Raw genomic sequence first — 19,941 nt, forward strand, 5'->3', positions numbered from 1 at the left:
AGTTGACATTCAGAAGTTGCATTAATAGTCTTAAGAGTAATGTACTTAAGTCTTGCCTATCTAATTACCTAATGGTGCCATCATCTAATTCATTAATGATTACATATACTTGCTAATTTTAAGTGATTTAAAAAATGACTACTTTTGTTCATCTCTGCCTGATCTTTTAGGGTTAGTATTAAAATAGGATGTCCTGAGAGTCTCTGAATTTTGACATAACACTAAAATATTCAGGTAAATTTTTAAGCTCCAAGCTTCAATTCACTAATTCACATTCCATCTTAATAAATAACCATTTTATTTCTTAGCTTCAAATTGCAAATCTCCTCCTGTGAAATTGTAAATAGTTCTTTGTATTAGAATTTCATGCTCTTTCTCTGTATGAGTTTTCAAAGTAACTACCATGTTGGACTAATGCTAAGTTGCAAAGGTCTGCTTTTGATTAGTTTCTGAGTTTTTCAATGTGAACTAAAACTCCATGACACATTCATGGCAGAAGATTCAATCACAGACTTATCATTAATAAGTGACCTGACCATGAACAAGACATGGTCACTTTGACCATAACCACAGATTCTTATCAGATTCATGCTAAGCCCTTGTGTTTGGCAATCATTTATTGAAGTTTATGACATTATAGTAGTTGGCTTGGTTTTAAGCTGAACTATAATAAAGCAGACATTAAGCTTTCTTTACAGTTTCATTTAATGGATTTTGGTGAGAACAATTTTTGTCTTTAGTTTTATCCAGATCCCAGAAAAAACACAGCTAGGATTGCTTATTGTATACATTTATATCACTTTAATTTACATGTGCTAAATTTTATATAATTAAAGTATGGGCTTAATAATTCATTGACTACTATGCAGGGGATCTCAAAAGTTAATGTGTATCAGAATCATGTGGAAAGAAGCAGGGAGGGTAAATATGAGAATCTTTAAATTCGGATTCTCAGACCCTTCTACAAGATTCCAATTTAGTACATAAGTAACAAATTGTCTTTGTGTCGAGGCACTTCTGTTCTATACCTCTCAAGGATCAAGAATGCTTTGAAAGAGAATGCTAGAAAAGAGGATTTTTTTTTATTAAGAAGGCCAAAATTATAGATTTGATTTCCTATGTTACAGTTTACATACATACTATAAACACATTCTTACAGGTCTGAAATCATTTCCCTTCAACTATGAAAAGTGAACATGCAAACTCAGGTGGAAACATGGCAAGTGCATAGGTGGGCAAAGCAAACTCAATGAAATCAGTTATTTATTCAATAAAATTTCACTATGAGAGAGAAAGAGAGAGACACACACACACACAGAGAGAGAGAGAGAGAGAGAGAGAGAGAGAGAGAGAGAGAGAGAGAGAAACCCTAGAGAGCCAGAAAAATCATTCAGAGATTCTTTCACTATTATTTCCAGGTCAGTCTGTGACAGTCATATGAGAAGATAGGAAGATATATATTTACTTAAAAATTTAAATGTTATTTTTGAAAGTGGTTTCTAGGTATAGAAGTTTGAGTTGCTATATGAAAGCTGATTCCTTTTTTGTTTTTTTTTAGTAGTATATGCTTTGTACAGTCAGCATCATGATAGTAATTACAATTATTTTCTTCCCATAATTCAAAATCCAAGGTTGGCATCACATAAAAACAAAACCTACTCATACTTGTTTTGAATCTAGTAGCATAAAGACACGGAGCAGAAATTTTAATATGGGAATAATAGTATTTGTTAATTGTAAAATCATGTAGGTTAAGGTAAAATGGTATGCTGCAAGTGTACATGTTTTATAAGATTATCCATTTTAGAAGGCTCTCTCCCCACTGTTATTTGAAAATTTATGAATCTAAAAAACATGTCTTCAATAAAACAAATGTTAAGTGCTGGCTAATTGAAGTAGATCAAGTTTTAAAATGTCCAGATATTTAAAAATGATAAGTTAGAAAGTTAACCTTTGATAATGAAATGTTTTTTCATATGAAACATTTTCAATAATATTTTCCCAAATAGCTTTCTTATTGCATCAAAATGGGATTTGTCTAAAATGCAGGTCCCTGTAACACATTTATCATATAAATCACAGCATACTTGTAGAACATCATTATAAATTTCTTTTTATTTCCTCCAAAGCGGCACATGAATATATAATAAGGTAGACCAGAAAACATAAACAATTGCATGTTTAGATCATTTGCTCAATGTGCCCATAGCTAATAGTTTTATTTCCTACAGCATAGTTTATGTGGCTGTTTGCAATTTTGTAGGATTTGCCCCTTTATTTTCATGTGGCATTTGTGCAGAGACTAGTTGAAGTAATCAGATAAGTTGGGAGATTTGGGTCTTAGAAGGTGAAGATGCAGATCAGGTGATAATGGAAGAAGCAAGAAAGGAATGAGAGAAGATGAGCGAGATAATGGAATAGGGTCCCTGGGGTGAGCCGCGCTCTACCTTAAGAAGGTTAAAGAGAGACTAAATTACTAAGAATTTAAAAAGGAATGAAAGGAGAAATCCAACATGATTTGACTTATTCACCCAGTGAATCATTCATAAACAAATGCTTTTGTGCAGCCTTTTAAAAAAATGAGCATTCACTATTTAGGAAACAAACTCCAGCAACCTGTTCTCTGCTGAAGATGAAAATAATAAATAAGAAGAAAAGTATTTGGATGGCTGAATCCAAACAATAAGCAACCCTCCAATGAATTCTCAAGTGCTTATAGAATCCAAACAAGTACTATATATGAATGATATAGACCAAGGATCCCAAGCAATAGAGGAAGTGAATTGCTACATACTGCTGTTTCTCAGTGCTGTCAAATGAGAGTAAGGTCCAATATTACTGGGTTTTCTGAAATATTTGTAAAGAAGTGGTATAAGTCTATATTTTTATGTGGAAACTCCTGAATTGAAATGTACTCTATAAAGCATACAAACTATGTTGGTTGGCTAAATTGAATTTAGCAATTGTTCATTTATTTTCGTGCCTTAAGCAATTTTGTCCGGTAGGACTTAATTTTGTTGCATTTTGTTTTTGACAGGGTTTCACTTATGCAGTCCTAGCTCACATGAAACTTGCTATGTAGATCATGCTGGCTTTAAGCTCACAGGGATTCACCAAGCTCTTCCTCTAGAATGCTAAGACTAAAGGAGAATTCCACTGTATCTGGCAGGCTCAGTAGGACTTTAAAACAAGCCACTGTGTGGCTGGCTCAGAATTTACTTCCATGTCTAATAGAGAAAGGGGGAGATATTTGAAATCCTAGAGAGTGTTGGAGACAGTGCAATAGACAAGCTGAGAAAAGTACTCAGTAACTATCCTACTCACAGCATCTAATAGACTTGTCAATCCAACTGGAGAGTGAAGGGGCATACTTTATGGATGTAATACTGCAGAAAGAATATTGACAAATTGATTACTTTACAGAGGAGAACATTCCAGATGACGAAGCATGTTGGTCTTGGGTGATACAGATGAATTCAAAGCTCCAGGATAAAATACCTACTTTGGCTTTGCCCTGAAGCGGTGTGATAGGAAGCACCAAAAGAAACAACCCATTGCCATTTGTTTTTTCTCCTTCATGTTCTCTCTGAGCAGCCAGTTGACATGATCTGAATGTGCGTGTCCTGTTCATCACACAGAAATGGATCTCATTTGTACCTTTTCTGTGACTTCCTTAGAAAAGACATCAGCAGTCAGTAGTGCTTGGCTGCATTAAAGAACTTTTACATGACTGACTGAGTGTCATAATGGACTATTCTTTTGCTCAGTCACAGGTACAGACATTGTATGACCCAAACTGGCTTGCACCACCCAACCACATTGCCATTCCTCTTAAACCTCCTCCTCCCTTTCTGAGTAACACTAGCCTTTTATTCCCCCCCCTCCACAGCACACCCTGAAGAGTATCACACTGACTAATGTGCTTTTTAAAGTGTTCTGATATTCAATGTCCTTTCTAGGCCATCTCCTCAGATCCTCACTTTATGTTGCCACTACTCTAGGACTTTAGTGAGTTTAGCAGTTTGAGAGTAATAACCAAAAAAAAAAAAAATTCCTTCTCAACCAGCTTATTTGCAGTTTAATAGATATTTCAGTTCTGTAACTTGCAGGTATGACTAATGGTGGGGAATTCCAGCAACTCTTCAGGGCCTGTGCAAGCTCTTCTTAGACTGTCAAAATTTCTTGCCTGCAGGTGGCCACTTGTTCCCTCTTGAAACAAGGGCAACCCTATTCCTGACCTTGAGAGACTGGGGGTGGGGGGAATTCTGCTTAGAATTATGGAAAGGATGTCTTTGGGTGTCAGGTGTAAGAGTGATTTTCTCTCTTTCTCCTTCATCACTCTCATTGTATCTCTGTTCTCTCCATATTTCCTTCACTGTGTTCTAACCTATGACATGAGGATATCTATTAACCCTGATGCTGACAGTCAGGGTCAAAGGGATCACCAGTTTCTGTCCTAAGAAAATGTTTATGTCATGTCGCTATGCCCTGCGGGGAGATAAATGAGCATGGTTAACTATCCTGTCAGCAGAAAGGCTGCCTTGTTTCTCTCCAAAACCAGAGTCTAAGAGCACATTCATTCTTGTGGGCTGATTTCACAGGCAGCTATGCAGGATCACCGACTAGAGGTGACAGTGAATGTGTTAGAGAACATAGCAGCAGAATCTGGCAAATGAGTCACATCCTTCTCAGTCCAGCTCCAGAGGCAATCTTTTAGCACCAGGGGTCCTCAATGACTCTCCTTACTGGCTTCTCTGACATCAAGAAAGCAGTAGAGTAGGCTATTTAAGGAAGGGATTGCATTTTGATTCCTAGGTGGATACCCTGTGATATCCACAGAAATGGATTTTTCTTAGGTCCAGTGTGTTTACTAGTAAATGTTTCATCTACCTTGTTTTGCCTAATGGGAAAACAACGGTTTGATTAAGCATATAACAGTCTATCAAGTGATCTTTCTGGAAAACAGAAAGCTGTGGCTTCCTATGGAACGAGATTAGCCACAAACTCAGTGTAGTAGAGTGGAGGAGTAACTCAGAGAAGTTCAATTTGTAGGGTCACATCTATTCAGTGCTCCCAACAACCTTTTAGAATTGGTGAGATCCTTTTCTTTGTGTGTGTGTGTGTGTGTGTGTGTGTGTTTTGTTTTAATTTTTTTCTTTTTTTTAAAATATTTTTATTTTCTATATTCTTTGTTTACATTCCAAATGATTTCCCCTTTCCCGGATCCCCCCTCCCCATATGTCCCATAAACCTTCTTCTCTCCATCCATTCACCAATCACCTCCCTCCTTTTTCTCTGTCCTTATATTCCTTTCCAATGCTAGATCAATCCTTTCCAGGATCAGGACCCCCTCCATACTTCTTCATGGGAGTCATTTGTTATGCGATTTGTGCCTTGAGTATTTAGGACTTCTGGGCTAATTAATATCCACTTATCAGAGATTGCATTTCATGTGTATTCTTTTGTGATTGGGTTACCTCACTTAGGATGATATTTTCCAGATCAAACCATTTGCCTAAAAATTTTGTGAATTCATTGTTTCTAATTGCTGAGTAGTATTCCATTGTGTAAATATACCACATTTTCTGTATCCATTCCTTCTTTGAGGGGCATCTGGGTTCTTTCCAGCTTTTGGATATTATAAATAAGGCTGCTATGAACATAATGGAGCATGTGTCCTTATTGCATGCTGGGGAATCCTTTGGGTGTATGCCCAGGAGAGATATAACAGGGTCCTCCAGAAGTGTCATGTCCAGTTTTCTGAGGAACCACCAGAGTGATTTCCAAAGTGGTTGTACCATCTTACAGCCCCACCAGCAGATCCTTTTCAATTTTAACAAGGGAACTGAGGAGTCAGAAAGTAAGATCCATGCCTATGGCGAGTGACATACCTAATAAGGAATGAAGCTAAGGTTTCATTCCATAATTGTTTCAAATGTTGCACTTTTATTTTTTAAAGATTTATTTATGAGTACAGCGTAGCTGTCTTCAGACACACCAGAAGAGGGCATCAGATCCCACTACGGATTGTTGTGAGCCACCATGTGGTTGCTGGGATTTGAACTCAGGACCTCTGGAAGAGCAATCAGTGCTCTTTACTGCTGAGCCATCTCTCCAGCCCTCAAATATTGCTCTTTAAGCACTCCCTTGCAAGCTACCTCGAGAGCTCCTACACATAACTATGTTAAGTAAATGTCAGTAACTGGTTTCTACTCTCGCTCTCTGCCTGCCCCATGCCCTCTGTGTTCTTTGTCTACATACATTTTGTACTCATGTTATTTGTGAAGCCTCCACAGACTTGTCTTACCATCACCCACTTCATACTCCTCAAAGCAGGTTTCCATGGCTGTCTGATGATAATTCATAATTATTTTGGAGTTCCCCTTTCTTTATATGTGCCTTTGCAATATCTTTAAAATACTCCAAAATTTGCTGCTATCTAGAGATTCACTGTAACCCTTAAATACAATTTATAATTATAGATCTATGCGCACAGCTATGTGTGTTTTTTTTGGTATGTGCTTTTGTGTATATGAGCTCATCATGAAAAAAAAGAATATGTAAGGTATGACATTTTGTTTTGAATTTACTGACATAGCAATTGAAATTAGAAAACAAATTTCTCAGTGTTCCATAGCAATGACATAATAATTTTGCTGTAAAAACTCAGGTGTTTTTACAAAGCTTGATCCACTTCTAGCACTAGATGCTTATAGAACTACCTAGAGCTCATGGTCATATGACCTGTTTTGACTAGAATTGGTGCTTTTATAAGAAGAAAGAAAAAACCTTATGCTGTGCAAAATATTTAGAGGAAATACTTTTAAATACACAGACACACACACACACACATGTACACACAAGCACACACAGGTAACTGTATAAAACAAAGGACTTTTTGTGAAATAAAAGCATAAATATTTTTCCAGAGCTAGAAAACTATGATCCTAACACAGAATCAAATAATATGTCAGTCTGAAATTATTAATATACTTGGCTGAAACTCAAAGTTTTATCTTTTATTGAAAATTTTGCCCTGTTGATTTGGAGAAAAATAATTATAAAAAAGCAACAATTGTGTTTGGAAATTAATAGGTAAATTAAAGTGATATTCTTAAAAATGACTATTTTCACTGTCATCATAATTGTTTCCAGAAAACTTTAAAAGTGACTTTATAACAGTTTTACCACAAGAAAGGAGTTCAACAAATAGTCTAGTACAAATGGTTATTATTATTAGAGTGCTTTAGTTACAGGGGATGCATTTTGAAGACAAATTAACTAGGGACTATGCGAAACTCAAGCAAAATGCTACACAGATAAGTATTTAGAACCAAATGGTTTCAGCCAAGGAAACACAGTCTTGTGAAAGAGTTTGTCAATTAAGATGGTCAGAAAAAATATTGTTGTTCATATAATGAGGTGTTTTTTTTCCAGTCAGCTAAGACATTTTAATGATGTGTGAGAAAAGAAGGAAGGTTGCTGAATGAAAGCTGAGGTGGAACTTAGTCTTGAGGACAAGCATGCTGAGGAGGTTGGCCCTTTCTTATCCAGCAATCCCTTAAGTCATTATGGTTCATCCCTGGTGGTTTATAAAGGCAGTTAAATGTTCTCCTTTCACTGTCAAAAGGGAAGATAATCCATCACATTGAATCTATAAATCATTTCCTTGTACCAAGCATACTTTATAACCTAAGTGCCGCTGATTTGGCACAATGTTCCACTTGGGATCTGGAGGAGCAGCTGGCAACTGCCAGATGCAGTACCCTAAGTGAGGAACTGTGTGGGCATCCGTCAAGAAGGAAAGACAGTTGATTCTTTTCTGGGGAATGCCTCTTTAACCTTCTCACCTAACTTATGCATCTACTCACTTGTGTATCTAGAATATAGATCTTTCACACCAGAGGTTATCCATACTATGCGATAGCTCTACCTATGTTGGAGTAAGAGACAGATCAGCAGTAATAATGTTCACAAGTTTTGGGGTTTGCTCCCTGAGTAACTTGCCCATTTGCAATAGTTAAGATGCCATAGGCTCATGATTAACCCTGCCATAAGAGTTGTATGAGAAATCAAAGGTTTTTATTTTTATTTTTATTTTTTCTGATAAGATATTTTAGTAGGCTGAGAATGTTGTTCAGTTGGTTGAATATTTGCTTAGCATGCACAATTGTCATGAGTTCAATTCCCAGTACTGTTTAAACCAGGCCTATAATACCTTCACTTGGGAGCATCTTTAGCTACATAGCAAATTAGAGACTAGCTTGAGACATATGAGACACTATTCCCCCCAAAAAGATATTTAAAATTATATTTTAGCTACCTAGACCTTTTCTACTAAAGCCAAATATTTGTTGATAATTTTTAAAAATTTGAATATTATATGAATAAAATTATTTTTATGATCCAATTGAGTTTAGCTCCTGAATAGTACATAAAAGTACAAGGTGAAAAGAACATTTTAGGTACGGCAAGTGACTAAACATTAATCCTGTGATTATCAATGTAGAACATTTAATATTCTTGGTGTTTCTGTCTCCGTAGTGTGCATGTATATGTGTATACTTGTTTACATATGAGTGAGCATTTATATGGAGATTCAAAATTTTTCTTACCAATCATGATCCACTTTATTTCTTGAGGTAGGTTTTCTTAACCTGAAGATCTCCCAGTTAGTCTGGATAGCCAATTTGCCCTGGAGTGCCCTTGTTTCTGCCTCTAGAGTATTGGAATTACAGGTGACTGCTCCACCTGCCAAGATAATCCCTCTTCCTCTCCTTCTTCCTCTCCCTCTCCCTCTCCACATGCCTTTATTCCTAGCACTTGGGAGGCAGAGGCAGGTGGATTTCTGAGTTCAAAGACAGCCTGGTTTTCAAAGTGAGTTCCAGGACAGCCAGGGCTACACAGAGAAGCCCTGTCTCTAAAAAAAAACCCAAAAATAAATGAATGAATGAATAAATAAATAAACACATAAACACATAAATAAATAAACACATAAATAAATAAATAAATAAATAAATAAATAAATAAATAAATAAATAAACAAACTATAGAACCAGGAATGTACAATTCAATGATATAGTGCTTGCCTTACATGATCATATCTTGAATTTCCATTTACAGTAACCCACTAAAACAGAAAAATAGCAGGCTGAATTTTGGGAACTACTTTACTTGATATAAGTTAGATTCTGAATAGTTTAAAAAGGCCATCTTGGGGAAGAGCAGATGCAATATTTCAGAGAAAATGACATTTGATTATAGAGGCTTTAAAGGCATAGTGAATAGATACACACACACACACACACAAACATATTGAAAAGGTTTTGCAGATATAAAAATGACTTCTCTTTCTCATATTGATTTGTGTGTGTGTGTGTGTGTGTGTTCTTTTATTATTTTATTTTAGTAATAGCATGGAAAATACTGGATTTTGATGAAATTGGGGAGACTGGAATAAGCTAGATTTTGTGAAGAGTTTCAAGAATTCTGTGTTAGCTGTGCTTTATTTGAGATACCTACTAGATACTTTCGAGATAGCATTGAATAGACAGTTAGATATATGAGTCTGGCATTCATGGAAAAGTGTGGGCTAGAAATATAAATTTTGGTGTTGTCTGTATGGTGTACAGGGCAGCAGACAATGAAGTACTAAATTGTGTGAGACAACTGATGATTGCTATAGGAGATCAATGCAAACTGCAGCTCCTCGTCCCTATGGTAAAGATTGTTGCTAGACTCTGATAGTGCGAGAAAGCCATTCATCATGATTTTTCCAAAGCTCATCAAATTACTAAATATCAAGCATGATGTTTGTACCTGCATTTTGCTGAGATGTGGGGTAACTTTCTGTCTTTAGCTGACATTTGAATCTTTAGTGCAAGAGAAATACACCTTAGCATCTGCTAAAAAATCAGCCACTATTAGATAAGCTGGGGACCTATTAGTCACCATAGAGGCATCATTTCTAGTCTTTGCCATACCTTGAACAACCCCCAATTTATAGGTAAAGAAAACTCATACTGGAGATGTTCTACAACGTATCTAATGCTACACACCAAGTAAAGTAGGACTTTTTTTTAGCTCCACATATTAACACACATGACTCAGTGTGCCCTCAGGGATTCTATCAGAATCACTGGTCTTCTACATTGTAATAAAAATCATTTTATAAATAAGATGCTGCATATGCTAGCTATTGAATAATATCTTACCAGACAGGATTATTATTATGATCTCTGCCATTTTTTAGGGTGAGCACACACAAATTTCCTACTAGGATGTTCAGCCATTGCTGAAACACTTGCTTGAACAAGTAAAAGTTGCTGTCAAACCCTTTGTATTCACTTCCAAGAGGAGAGTAACTCTGTAAATGTTATGCAACTAAAGGATTACAAATCTTGATACATTATTGGTTCATAATAAATTGTAACTGTTATCATGTTTTTTACATTTCATTCAGTGACTGCTTTATAAAAAGTTGGTAAAGTAGGCTTCACTGTCTTTAAGTAAAGACATCAAGAGCCAGAAAGATTAGGTACCTTTCTAGGACACATAGCTACAGAGGAACTGAAATGGAATTTTATAATTCTTAAGATTATGATTTCTGATTCTTAAGATTGTGATTTTCATATTCTCAAGTTTAGTGACAAAGAGAAGCCAGAAGACTACATTAGAAGTTATTAAGACATATTATTCAAGGAAGACATGATAACGGAAGGATTTTTGAAGATAAGGACGAACAACTCTTGTTAGCTTATTAGGAAACAGACTATATAAAATGCCCTGATATTGCCTCCCTAGTAAAACTGATCCAGTCTTTGTGCATCAGTGCCCTGCTTTCTAATGCAAAGCTATTACAAATGTTCACAGGCCCTTCTATCTCATTCAGTCCATAAGGCTTGTCTTTTTCTTTTTCGGTTTGCATTGTTTTTTCTTACACTATCTTAATTTAACTCACCTCAAGGGAAATTTTACTCTATCAAGGCTCTATGATATTTTATATTATATTGGTGGTTGTGAGTATTTACCACAGTAAGTGGCATAGTAAGTATGAGTTTTGGAAAGGGTAAGGGAAGATGTTTGAGAAATAGATTGTGACATTTTTGTGTGTTCTGAAGAAAGTATAAGCCTGTCTTGCCTCATTATTTAATACTTCTCTTAAAAGATAAATTAATCTATACTTGCTTGGAACTGTAGCCATATGCACTGAAAATCATTTTATGTGTGTGTATGTGTGATGTACCTGTGCCATGGCACATATGTGGAGGTCCTTAATCTTCACCCTGGTGGGGCTAGTGCCACCTTTAACCTGGTTTTGAGGCAGAGTCTCTTTGTTGTTTGCTGTTGTAGTGAATAGGCCAGGCTATCTATCCTGAGTCCCCTTCTCTGCTTCCCATCTGATATTAGGAATGCTAGAAGTACAAGCTTGATTTAACATTTGTTCTTAGGATTTGAACTCAGGTCTTCATACTTACAAGGCTACACTATGCCTACTGAGCCATCTCCCCTGTCCCAGATGTTTTATTTACTCAGAGACACATGAAAGCTAAGAAAATAACTCAGACATCCATTGATGAGCATGTTATGATCTAAGCTCCTCATTCTGTAATTAAGATAACACAAGTCCAGATGCTGCCTGGCAGCAGATAATGTGTGACACTGTCCAAAGCAGCGCTGCTTTGTCCCACTTCTTACCTCTTCGTGGTATCTTGCTTAGTCCCCAGTTTTTCCTTGGAGGCTTTTTATAAGCCAAGCTTAATCAATGTCTCCATTATAATTGAAATATTTAAGTGAAATTAATGTAAAGCCTTCTTAGAGTTTTGTTGATCTAATTTATAAAAGTCATTCAGGCAAAACTGTGGAAGTATATGAGGATTTTGATATTTTCTAGAAGTTATTAACTTATGTTCTGCAATAAGTCTCAGAATTCATATCAAAGGACAATAATTTTTAAGCTAACCTTAGCAGGCTCCATATTTATCCTCTTTTGTTTAGTTCATAAATCAATTTTCTAATCCAAATTGTTTTCATCCTCAAAACCCAAAGCTTTCCTTTGCATTTATATGGATTATAAGACCATGTCAAAAATTCTTTCTTGAACATTAAAGTCAATTAGTAGGAAGTGGGTAAAGTTTATTAGTAGGGAGAGAACCAGAAGCAGAACTGAAAAACCAGTAGGAGAAGGTAAGCAATAGCAGGTAAGAACAATTGGATTCCAAGCTTTCCTTACTTTTTAAAATGCATTTTATTTATTTACATCCCAAGTATTGTCTGCCTAGCCAGACTCCCCACCAAGAGTTCTGCACCCCTCCCCTTTGCCTCTGAGAGGGTGCTCCCCCCATCAACTCACCTAAGCCCCCTACATTCCCCTTTCCTGGGTCATCTCTAAAGGATTAGGTGTATCTTCTCCTACTGAGGAACTTTTATACCCATTTGTATGTGTTTATCTTGTAGAGTTTCTGGGAGGTTTTGAGAATAAAAGGAATAACGTAGTGAATAAAACAGTACCTTGTTTGAGTATAGAAAATATATTTTTGTGAGTAAAAATGTTAGAAAAAAATACTCTTTTATTGAATTAGCCTGTAAGCTCAACCAAAGCAGAAAACTTATCTATATTCTTTGTTTATATTAAGCACTGTTAAGTGAATTGAAAGGAATCCCTGAAGGTAATATATATATATTCTAATTATATATATTATATATATCTATAATATATATATATGTTAGATAAGTGTTATTGTTTTTCTATATATGTATTCATTCATTTGTTAAACAAATACTGGGGTTCCTTCTATATGATGAATTGTTTCCAGCCCAGAGTATGAATATGTTATTAAACAAACTCACACACATGCGCATCTTTTCTTAATAAGAACTAAAGCTAATGGAGAAAACAATCATGTAAATATGCGTGAAGATTTAATTATGAAAGTGTGTTTTAGAGAACAGGTGATGTAGAACCTATGCTATGAGGAATGGAAACCATTAAAGGGCTTTAAGGGAGAATGCAGATGGCATTAGAGTGGAGAATGGTTTTGAGGAATTTCCAAATAGATGTATCTTTTCTAGCCTATATTAGGAGAGGTAATTTTATGTATGATGAGAATCATTACTATGAAGAAAAGATATTTGATTTGAGGGCTGCTGGGGAAAAGTACAATCATTAGTATTTTAGGATGTTTTAGATATATTTTAGCTATAAATACATGTGTTGTCTTGATTTCTTTAATTCAGTGTATGTGTGCTTCTCTTTGTCAGTACAGGTGCACATAATCCATGATGCATGTATTGAAGTTGGATGACAGCTTTCAAGAGTTGATTCTGTTTTGCCATCTTACAGAATCTGGTATTTTTTACAGACCCTTTATTCTCCCGAGTGAAGCTTGGGCTTTTTCTTCTTTCAGCATGTATGTCATGGTGATTTTAATGGAGACTAGGTGTGGCAAAAGTCCTTACAGTCACGGATAATTTCATGTACTATTTTGTCCAAAGTACAGTGCTGGATGTTGGAAAGACAACAAACAAGAAAATATGGTTTATATCCCCAGGAAGTACATGGTAAACTAGGAAAGAAAATACATAAAAATACCAGGCAGTTGCAATATAATCACAAACTCTTTAGATAGGCATATGCCCTTGGTAGTGGAGAATCCCAGAGTTGGAAAATATCCAAGAAGATGGGCTGATCTGGGGAGCAGAGGGATCACTGAAGAGAGAGACGAGCTCTTGTTGAGTTAGGATTTAATGGCCCATGTATCTTCTAAATCTGTCTGCTAGATAATAAGCATGGAAAAGAAAAAGACATTTTTTGTTAGTTTTCCCTTTTCATCTTCTGTTTAGTAAAAAGAGCAGCTTGGTTGTCAATTGTATGTGTCAGAGTCAAGAGGCAATTTTCAGTGTCACTGGATGATATCTTATCTCTGGAAGAACAACCACTCTGTTTGGAGGTTTTAAATATAATATACACAATTGTCCAGAAAGTCTCATTGATAAAGTGGTATTTAATAAGAACTTGACAGTGTCAAGTGAAGGACTTAGCAATGTTGATATATCAGGAATGCTATTTCTGGATAGAAATGTGACAAATGCAAAAGCCAAAGATAGAAAGAGGCCTTTAGATTACAAGGAACATCAAGGAAGCCAGAGTGCATGGGTGATAGGTGAGATGACATTGGGAGATAAAATCAGAAAGATAGTGAAGGTAGGATCTCAGATCTTGATAGTATGTATACCATTGCATGATTTCCTGCATTTACTCTTAGCTAGTCAGCCACTGAAAAGTTTTGAGGAAAGGCTTAATATAATCCACTGTATTTGTATGGATCTTATTGTTTCCTGGATTGAAAATATACTAAAGCGAGTAAGGACTAAGACAGAGAGATCAAACAGGTGGAGGGAAGGGGGCTTATGGGACTTTCGGGGAGTGTGGGGCTAGAAAAGGGAAAATCATTTGAAATGTAAATAAAAAATATATCGAATAAAAAAAATAAAAATAAAAATAAAGCTCTTTTTCAATGAAATGTAAGGATTTTGTGTATATTTTAAAGATTCAGAAGGTATTTTGTTTATAAAAATAAGATGAAATTGATTTTGATTCCAAAACATTTATGTATTCTATATTCTATAAAACACATGCAGTTAAAGTAGTCAAGTATACAGTAGAAATTTTTAGCTAGCATTGTTCAGTATTATGCTTTGGAATTACATTCACAAATTATATTTTCAATTTAATACTATTTGATGAACTGTATATATAGATTAAAATGCTTAAACACGAGTTACCACAAATAATAGCAAACATATTGTGCATACAACTATGTTTTTATTAGATATTTTGTTTATATACATTTCAAATGTTATCCCCTTCCCTGATTTCCCTCCAGCAACCCCCTATCCCATATCACCTCCTCCTGCTTCCATGAGAGTATGTCCCCACCCACCCACCCACCTACTCCTGCCTCTCTCATTCCCCTACACTGGGGCATTGAGCTTTCACAGGACCAAGGGTCTCTCCTCCCATTGGTGTCCAACAAGGCCATCCTCTACTACATATGCAGCTGGACCCATGGGTCCCTCCATGTGTACTCTTTGGTTGGTGGTTTAGACCCCGGGAGCTCTGGTTGGTTGCTATTGTCATTCTTCCTATGGAGTTGCAAACCCTTTTAGCTCCTTCAGTCCTTTCTCTAACTCCTCCATTAGGGACACCATGCTCATTCCAATGGTTGGCTGTGAGCATCTGCCTCTGTATATATCCGGCTCTGGCAGAGCCTCTCAGGAGACAGCTATATCAGGCTCCTGTTAGCATACACTTCTTGGCATCCCCAATAGTGTTTGTGTTTGGTGACTGTATATAGGATGAATCCCCAGGTGGGACAATCTCTGGATGGTTTTTAACCTCTGATTTAACTAGAAGAAACAGCAGCAAAACTAGTAGGTTATGAATATATTTTTTACAGACAGTTTCAAATTCTCAAAGAGAACTTATATTAGCATATTTAAATTTTTTAAAGCTAAGATGGAACAAAATGATCTCCCTTTTAATACTTTCTTTTATAATTTTATTATTATTTTTATTATTTCTTTTCTTTTTGAGATGATGATATAATTAATAATTTCCAACTTTTCTCTCTCCATACTCTCCTATATACTTCTCCTTGTTTGCTTTCAAATTCTTGCATTTCAAATTTAAATTAATATTTTATTAAATGTTGTTAAATGTATATGTATATATGCATATATACATACATATATACAAATATACATACATGAATACACACATATCTAAAATATAAATACAATCTTCTCAGTCTGTAAAATGTTTGTTTTTAGGACTGACAGAACAAATTGGCTCAGTCTGTCAACAGGGGAAGTGAGGATTGAAAAGAAAAAGACAATTACACAACACTATTCCAAAATTCAAACCAGTTTTGAAGCTGAACTGGTTTAATTTTTTTCCAGTCTGCTTACAGGAACATACGAAAAATATGGTCAGTCCTATATCCTAGACAAAGTAGTCAAAGAACAAACAAGGCAATTAAGAAAGTAATCAAACAAGGCAATAAAAGCCTGTAGTCTCTGCATCTAGGGGTTTATCAGGGTGACCAAGACACAAGGAATACAACACATTCCTTGGCTGTATTTACCTTGAGCCTACTTTATTATACTAGCCCAAAGTCAAATTCCTATCAAATTCCTAGAAGCAGCCTCAAAAGCTCTCCACAACTGACCATTTGTTAGTAGATAACCAATTGGTGTGTTCTTCCCTGGGGAAGACTATTTCTCTAAGTTTCAGAATTCCTTAGTTCTCTGCAGTTTTTGTGTAGGGTTGGGGCCTTGTGGGATTTCCCCCAGTAATATTAGCACACTTATTGCTGTTTTTCTTGTTCATCTAATGTTGAGGCAGACTCGTCAGTGAGATTTTTATGACTTTATTTGCTATTACTAGAAGAAGTTCTCATGGCAAACTCCCTGATCTTCTGGCTTTTATAATCTTTCTGCTTCTTTTTTCAACAATAAACCCAACATATTTTGATATATTAGGAAATATGAAAAATGAGTTACAAATTGATTTTGAATATTTTGGCTCATATAACTAGAAATACAGAGTGACTAATAATTGAAATGATTAAGACTAGACCTCAGTGGTTTCTTTTTGTTAATGGTGCATTTGAAATATATTTATGTATCTTACATTTGAAACATTGGATACACAGTTGCATATGTGAATTCTCCGGGAAAGGCTACCAAAGAAAAAATTACTTTGTAAACAAACAACATTATATAGGAACTAAGAAAAATCTATGCAATCAACTGAAGACTGTTAGAAACATAGAGATGAAAATCTGACAAAATCTTTATAATAAGAATTAAATCCCTGTTCCATGTCCCTGTCTTATACTATTCTCTCAGGATCTTGATGCTGAGGCCATGTATCACTTCATTCTTTAGATATGATTACTAAGTGATTGTTATGCATCAGTTATTGTTTTAGGTAAAAAACATATGAATAAATATAAGATATTTGTTTGTAGGGAATATATGATCCAGTAGAAAGTGCGTTGTTTTACTAATCATAATCATACTGAAACACTGACATACTAGAGACAAGTATAAAATATAAACATGGTATTTACTTTAGTTAAATGCAGTGAGAGGCTGATAAAAAGGTTTTCAAAACAGATGACTTTTGATAAAAATATTCAAGGATGAGTTAATATCTAGGAAACAGCAGATCAACATATCCAGAAATTGATCACAAAGCTTCAGTGTCTGTGTATTGTTTTAAAAAGTAATTATAATTTATAAGGCACATAAGTTAGAGAAGACACAGAGTAAGCAGCAAAGACCAATTCATTCAGGATCTTAGACAACATGCTAACAGGTTTGGATTTTGTCTTACAAATAACTGGTTGTCATTGAAATGTTTTCATGAAATGGACTTTTTTTTAGAAAAGCTTATGATGACAAAGTGGAAAGAGATAAGAGAAACAAAGCAAATAATGTCTGGCTTCTTATTTTGGTGAGTGAGTTAATGGATTGATCAAAGCCTCCTAGATCATTGAGGATTCAGTTTTGAGATTGTCATAGAATTATGAATCTGTTGCTCAAACACAATTCAAGTTGAGTGTCTTGGCACTAGAAAAGTGAATCCTTGGTATTTGTTTACTTTACTAAGAGTGGTGGACTTGCATTTATTTCTTTTACATGATCCATCCAAGATTATAACATTTCACTTTCCTAAGAGAAACATTTATTCTTTGCTAGTGCAAAAGGAGAACAAGTGCTGGGACACATGGCTCTGAAGGACCATCAAATCAGATCTACAGCTGTGCTCTTCGTCCTTCATGAAGGCCTTTTCTAACTATTTAAAGCTTCCTCTGGGCTTGATCAAAATAAAAATCATTTCAAATATAATTAATTCTTACATTTTGTGCTGAATCGCTACTTGTCAATGCCTCTTAACACAGAAGAGAGTGCTTGAGAACTGGATTCACTGGGACCTTTACAAAAAAAAATGTGCCTTTTTAAATTTTAAATGCTATTTTGACAAAATAGCTATAGAAGAGATATAATTGTTCAGTGATAGTAGGGGTGCCTATGTTGCTTAACTACTGACCATCAATTGTTTGAAGGAAAAACAAGTAAAGGAAGAATTAAACTTAAATGTGAGAGTTGCATCCAACTGAATAAATAATATTCTTCAAATAAACATAATGTGTTTGTGACTTTAGTGATATGGTCACAAAGGTCACCAGGAGTACAAGGCCAAATTCTAAATAGTAAACTTTTTATTCTGATAAAAAATCATTACAAGATTATGTTAGCTTCATTAAGAAAAAGAGAGTAAACTCATGTGAATCTTGATATTTGAATTCACAAACTTGAACTCAGGGAAAAATCCAGAGGGCCAAAAGAACTGTACATTGAAAAATATCCATTATTTTGCTAACTACCTAGATATAATAGGCTTTCCAATTTCTTATATAGTAGTCCATAAATATCCTATTGTATGAAATTATAGTTATTTCTAAATGCCACAGAACTTTTCATTGGATCCATAATTTTCAAATTATTTTGCTAGCAGTGTCAATGAAATTAATAAACAAATACTATATTTTGAATGTTGAAGACTTATAAAATATATCAACATTTAGAATATATACATGGCCTAGTGAAACAGTATTTTCTAAGCCACCAATGGGTATTATAACAAATAATGCATGAATAAATATCTATTCAAAGCACAACATAGGCCAATGGATTTTAGTGAGGTACGATATAAAAAGTTGTTATATCTGATTTCACATTTCAGCTAATTCTTAGGATGTTATTACTTAGTGTTTTACCAAAGATCACCTACACTTTTTTGAAAAGTTTAATAAAATTTCTGCAGTCAACTACATGTCTCGCAGCCACATTTTTCATATATTTCAAACAAAAAATACATAATAAGAGATTGGTCAAATATGAAAATTCAGCCACCTTCTAACAAGCCAGGTATTAAAATCAAATTTTTACAAGTAGAAGATAATAGCACAGCACTTGGGAGACAGAGGCAGGTGGATTTCTGAGTTCGAGGCCAGCCTTGTCTACAGAATGAGTTACAGGACAGCCAGGGCTACACAGAGAAATCCTGTCTCAAAAAACAAAACAAAACAAAACACAACAAAACAAAACAACAAAACAAGAAAATAATAGAAATCTTCTCATTGCTTTGCCTTTGTAAAGAAAGTTTGCCCTTGGAAAATATGTTACTAATATTACGCTACATGGTTTTGTGATTTTATTATTTAAATGTAACATTAAATACTTTTAATTTTCTCAATTTTAGTTATTAATACAATATATACACTGTGTAGATGCTCCTTGGAAGACTAGATAATTTTTAAATCTTTTATTGTTATGACTATTATTATTTTTACTTATTTACTTTACATCCCATTCACTGTCCCCTCACGGTCACCCCCTCCCATAATACTTCCTCCACCCACCTTCTCCTCGGAGCAGGAAGGGACCCCTGGGTATCCCCCACCCCAGAACTTTAAGTTTCTGCAAGACTAGGGTATCCTCTCCCATTTAGGCCAGACAAGGCAGCCAAGCTCCCATTTATAGGAACCTAGATAATTTTTATTTTATTTATGTGTGTATGGGCATGTGTGCACATGCTTATTTATTTTATGGCACTCGTATGAAAATTAGATAACTTCTAGGAATTTGGCTCTCTCTTTCAAACATATGGGTTCCTGGGATCAAAGTCGGATCTTCAGGTTTTGTGTTAAGTAAGCATTTTTATATATGGAATCATGTCACCATCCAAGAGACCATTTTCAAGTTTTAAGAATAAAAGTTTTCATGTAACTGAATAGGACAATGATTGCTGCAATGTAAAAGAACTGGTTATTTAAAATTTTAAGTGTTTTGTACAGGTTACACATTCAT

The 19,941-nt window shown here is 35.1% G+C and overlaps 1 protein-coding gene across 1 annotated transcript in view; it reads left to right on the forward strand.

The window, feature by feature from the left end:
* The window catches only part of Il1rapl2 (interleukin 1 receptor accessory protein like 2), a 690,466-nt gene that overhangs the window by 121,535 nt on the left and 548,990 nt on the right, over nt 1-19,941 (forward strand). The window lies entirely within an intron of this gene.

The sequence above is a fragment of the Apodemus sylvaticus genome, chromosome X (genome assembly GCF_947179515.1).
Source record: "Apodemus sylvaticus chromosome X, mApoSyl1.1, whole genome shotgun sequence".
Taxonomy (NCBI): domain Eukaryota; kingdom Metazoa; phylum Chordata; class Mammalia; order Rodentia; family Muridae; genus Apodemus; species Apodemus sylvaticus.